Source organism: Phoenix dactylifera, chromosome 11 (genome assembly GCF_009389715.1).
Source record: "Phoenix dactylifera cultivar Barhee BC4 chromosome 11, palm_55x_up_171113_PBpolish2nd_filt_p, whole genome shotgun sequence".
Classification (NCBI taxonomy): Eukaryota; Viridiplantae; Streptophyta; class Magnoliopsida; order Arecales; family Arecaceae; genus Phoenix; species Phoenix dactylifera.
The window spans coordinates 28,439,087-28,444,429 of NC_052402.1; the positions used below are offsets into that span (position 1 = coordinate 28,439,087).

The window sequence follows — 5,343 nt, forward strand, 5'->3', positions numbered from 1 at the left end:
ACAGTAATATCTCCCCCCAACTTAATTTCAACATTGTCTCCAATGTTGCAACATGAATGCATGAAATATGGCATTAATGATTGTATGAAGGATAATAAGGCTGAAGGTGAGAATTTACCTGATAGAATGACTGCATACTGTTGTTGCTCTCCAATTGTCATATTAACAGAAAATGAAAGAAAGACAAATTATGATACAAACAGAGGATCTCTAGCAGATATAGAGATCAATCCTGATAAACAGGATCTCCCAGATTGGTCGATTCAACCTCTGGGGTAAAGTTTTCCAAAAATAACTTCAAATGTTGGCCATTTACTTTGAAAATATTACCGGTGTTTGGATTTTCTATCTCAACAGTTCCATACGGATAAACAGTTTTAACTATAAACGGGCCGGTCCACCTAGATCTCAATTTTTCTGGAAGTAAATGAAGTCTTGAATTATACAATAGAATTTTCTGGGAAGGCTCAAATATTTTCCTTATAATATTTCTATCATGAAAGACTTTCATTTTGTTCTTATAAATTCGAGCATTCTCATATGCTGCATTCCTGATTTCCTCTAGTTCATTAAGTTGAAGTTTGCATAGTGAACTAGCCTTATCCATGTCAAAATTAAATCTTTTAATAGCCCAGTAGGCCCTATGCTCCAATTCCACAGGTAAGTGACACGGTTTGCCAAAAATAAGACGGTACGGAGACATACCAATCGGGCTTTTAAAAGCAGTACGATAAGCCCAAAGTGCATCAGTTAAACGCAAAGACCAGTCTTTGCGATTTGGGTTAACCGTTTTTTTCAGAATATTCTTAATTGATCGATTGAATACTTCAACTTGTCCACTTGTTTGTGGATGATAAGGGGTGGCGACTTTATGGGTGATCCCATATTTTCGCATTAAAGCCTCAAAAGGCTTATTACAGAAGTGTGAACCCCCATCACTGATGATGGCTCGAGGCGTTCCAAATCTGGAAAGAATATTTTCTTTTAAAAATTTTAAAACAGTTTTTTGGTCATTATGTTTGCAAGGAATTGCCTCAATCCATTTGGAGACATAATCTACAGCTACTAAGATGTAAAAATTTTCGAATGAAGGAGGAAATGGACCCATAAAATCTATTCCCCAACAATCAAATATTTTGATAATTAAAATTGGGTTGAGGGGCATCATATTTCTACGAGTTATCTCACCTAACTTTTGACAACGCTCGCAAGCTTTGCAAAAGTTATGGAAATCTTTGAACAAGGTGGGCCAATAAAAACTGCACTGTAAAATTTTTGCAGCCGTTTTCTTAGTAGAAAAATGACCACCGCAAGCTTCAGAATGACAAAAGGAAATGACACTAATAAATTCGTCATTAGGTACACATCTCCTAAAAATTTGGTCTGGACAGTATTTGAAAAGATAAGGATCATCCTAGAAGAAATTTTTTATTTCGGTCAGAAATTTTTGTTTGTCCTGTTTATTCCAATGAATCGGGAGTTCATCCGTGACAAGAAAATTTGCAATGTCTGCAAACCAGGGTGACGACTGGATCTCAAAGAGTTGCTCATCAGGGAAAGTGTCTCTTATGGGTGAATTGTCTATGGAATCTGGAAGAGTGAGCGGGACAAGTGATCAGCTACTACGTTCTCTACCCCCTTTTATCTCTTATTTCCAGAAAAAATTCTTGGAGCAGAAGGATCCACCTAAGCAAACGTGCCTTAGCATCCTTTTTTGAAAGAAGGTACTTAAGGGCAGCGTGGTCAATATAGATAATGATTTTGGATCCAATCAAGTAAGACCTAAATTTGTCTAGTGCAAATACTACGGCGAGTAGTTCTTTTTCCGTAGTGGTGTAATTTATTTGTGCACTATTTAAAGTCTTACTTGCATAGTAGATAACATAAGGTTTCCTTTCTTTTCTTTGCCCTAGAACTACCCCAACTGCATATTCACTAGCATCACACATAATTTCAAAAGGAAGCGACCAGTCGGGTGGTTGCATGATGGGACCAGAGGTCAGCAAGCTTTTAAGTTTATCAAAAGCTCTTTGACATTTTTCAAACCACACAAATTGGGTTTCCTTTTGAAGGAGATTACATAAGGGTATAGATATTGAGCTAAAATCTTTTATGAATCTCCTATAAAATCCTGCATGACCCAAAAATGAGCGTATATCTTTGATAGTTTTTGGGTTGGGTAAATTAGCAATTAAGTCAATTTTAGCCTTGTCTACTTCAATTCCTTCAGATGAAATGACATGCCCGAGAACAATCCCCCTAGTTACCATGAAATGGCACTTTTCCCAATTTAAGATTAGATTTTTCTCCTCACACCGAATTAAGACTAGCTTTAAATGGTCCACACAGTTTTCAAAAGAGGAGCCGAAAACCGAAAAATCATCCATGAAGACTTCCAAAAAGCGCTCAACCATGTCAGAGAAAATACTGAGCATGCATCTTTGGAAGGTTGCAGGAGCATTACATAATCCAAAAGGCATTCTCTTGTAAGCAAATGTGCCGAAAGGACATGTAAAAGTGGTCTTTTCCTGATCTTCAGGATCAATTGCAATTTGGTTGTAACCTGAATAGCCATCTAGGAAGCAATAAAATTTATGACCTGCCAACCTTTCTAAGATTTGATCAATAAAAGGTAGAGGAAAGTGATCCTTCCTTGTGACAGAATTAATTTTTCTATAGTCAATGCATACACGCCAACTAGTGGGGACCCTAGTTGGAACTAATTCATTGTTGGCATTTTTGACTACAGTAACACCAGATTTTTTTGGGACTACTTGGGTTGGACTTACCCATTTACTATCTGAAATTGGGTAGATCATACCCGCATCCAGAAGTTTCAGAACTTCTGCCCTAACCACATCCTTCATGTTTGGGTTTAATCGACGTTGAGGTTGACGAGAAGGTTTGGCATCAGCTTCTAGGTAGATTCTATGAGTGCAAATTGAGGGACTAATTCCCTTGATATCAGCAATTGTCCACCCTATTGCTCCCTTATGCTCTTTGAGAATTTCTAATAATTTTAGTTCTTGACTTTGCTCGAGTTGGGATGATATGATCACAGGAAAAGTCTCTTCTTGACCAAGGTATGCGTACTTGAGCTCAGATGGCAAAGGCTTTAACTCAAGTTTAGGTGCTTGAACACTAGATGGTAAAGGACTATTGTTGCGTGTGGGCAATTCTTCAAAACGAGATTTTCACCTATCTGTATCCAACAAAGGAGCTGAATCTAATATAGCACTGATTTCACTAAAGTTTTGGTTGATATCTGTATTTCCGAAATGAGTTAGGCATGTTTCTAAAGGATCAGAAGAAAGAGATGGGATAAGAGCATCTTCTACAATGGAGTCGATTAGATTAACTCCATGAATTTCATCATTTTTGTTGTCATTATCGGGTTGTTTACAAATGTTAAATATATTAAAATCTATAGTCATATTTCCGAATGACATTTTCATTATTTCATTTCGACAGTTGATCAAAGCATTGGAAGTAGCTAGAAATGGGCGGCCTAAGATGACAGGTATTGGAGTGGTACAGTTCATGACAGGCTGGGTATCTAATATTATGAAGTCGACTGGAAATAGAATTTATCAATTTGGACAAGTACATCCTCGACTACTTCTCTTGGTATCTTTATAGATCGATCAGCAAGTTGGAGAGTAACCTTGGTGGGTTTTAATTCACCAAGTCCTAACTGTTCATAAACTGAATAGGGCAGTAAGTTAACACTTGCACCTAAATCCAGAAGGGCTCGTTGTATCCTGAAGTTTCCTATGATGCAAGATATGGTAGGACAACCAGGATCTTTATATTTAGGTGGGGTGTTGTGTTTGAGAATAGCACTCACCTGTTCAGTTAGAAAAGCTTTCTTTTGTACGTAAAGCTTCCGCTTTATGGTACAAAGATCTTTTAAAAATTTGGCATAAGATGGGATCTGCTTAATGGCATCTAATAAAGGAATATTAATCTCTACTTGTTTAAAGATTTTCAGAATTTCTTGGTCAGGTATTCCCTTTTTAGCTGCAAGCAAGCGCTGAGGAAATGGAGCAACTATCTTGTGATGCAGTATTGGATCATCTTGTTCATTATCATCTTCATCCTTCTTTCAATAGATTTTTCAGGTTTGTCATCTTTTGTCGGAATTTTTTTGTTAATTATTTTTCCGCTACGAAGGGTTGTGACAGACTTAACTTGCTCAAATTTAGGTTGGGATGAACTTGCTTCATGGACCTCATGTTGACCCTTTGGGTTAGATTGAGGTTGGGCTGGAAATGTCCCTTTTTCCCTAATATTGAGTTGAGCCTCAATTCTACCTACAGAATTTTTAAGTTCTTGGAGTGATTGCATTGTATTCTGATTTATTTGAGTCTGCCCTTGCATGAAGGTTTGCAAAGTATCTTCAAGGGATTTCCTATGTGGTGGCACATAAGGAGTAGGAACAGAATTTCCTTGAGATTCATTGGCAGTGGGTCCATGTCTCCAGCTAAAGTTAGGATGGTTTCGCCAATTAGGATTATATGTTTCTGGAAATGGTCTTTTATAAGTATTGGTGAAATTTGCTTGATCATGCAACACTTCTTGAAAAGCAGGGATTGTAGGACAATCCTTGGTCACATGTGCATTACTCTCGCAAATTCCACATATACTTTCAACAATAGTTTGTGCTTTTCCTATATTGGCTTTGCTTAATTCCATGGCTTCAACCTTCCTGGTCAGATTAGCAATTTTTACATTGACATCATTATCATCTTTAATAAGATATATTCCTCCTTTTGCATTAGGTGCTATTTTAGAATTTTCATTTTTATCTGTTGTATCCCAAGCTTGTGCATTTTCTGCTAAAAGATCAAAATAATCCCAGGCTTCATTTGGTTCCTTACTCATGAATTCACCATTACACATCATTTCTACAAATTGTCTCATATTGGAGGACAAACCATCATAAAAGAAACTAATGGCCCTCCAAATTTCATATCCATGATGTGGGCAAGTAAGCAGAAGGTCCTTAAATCTTTTCCAACACTGAAAAAATGTTTCTCCATCTTTTTGTGCAAAGTTCATGATATTTCTTCTAAGTGTGTTTGTTTTATGTGTTGGAAAGAATTTCTTTAAAAATTCTCATGTCATTTCTTGCCAGGTAGCTATGGTCCTAGGCCTTAGGGAGTGTAACCATGACTTAGCTTTTTCCTTTAAAGAAAAAGGAAATAACTTAAGCTTAACTACCTCTTCAGTGACATCATTGAAATGAAGTGTTGAACACGCTTCATCAAATTCTTTTAGGTGCAAGTAGGGACTTTCAGAATCAAGTCCGTGAAACTTTGGGAGTAATTGGATTATTCCTGA

General features: G+C 37.0%; 1 non-coding gene across 1 annotated transcript; it reads left to right on the plus strand.

The window, feature by feature from the left end:
- The first annotated feature begins 4,972 nt into the window (after positions 1-4,972).
- Positions 4,973-5,079, plus strand: LOC120112683. The gene has a single exon (XR_005514255.1). It is a non-coding gene; the product is annotated as a small nucleolar RNA R71 (small nucleolar RNA).
- Positions 5,080-5,343: the final 264 nt, after the last annotated feature.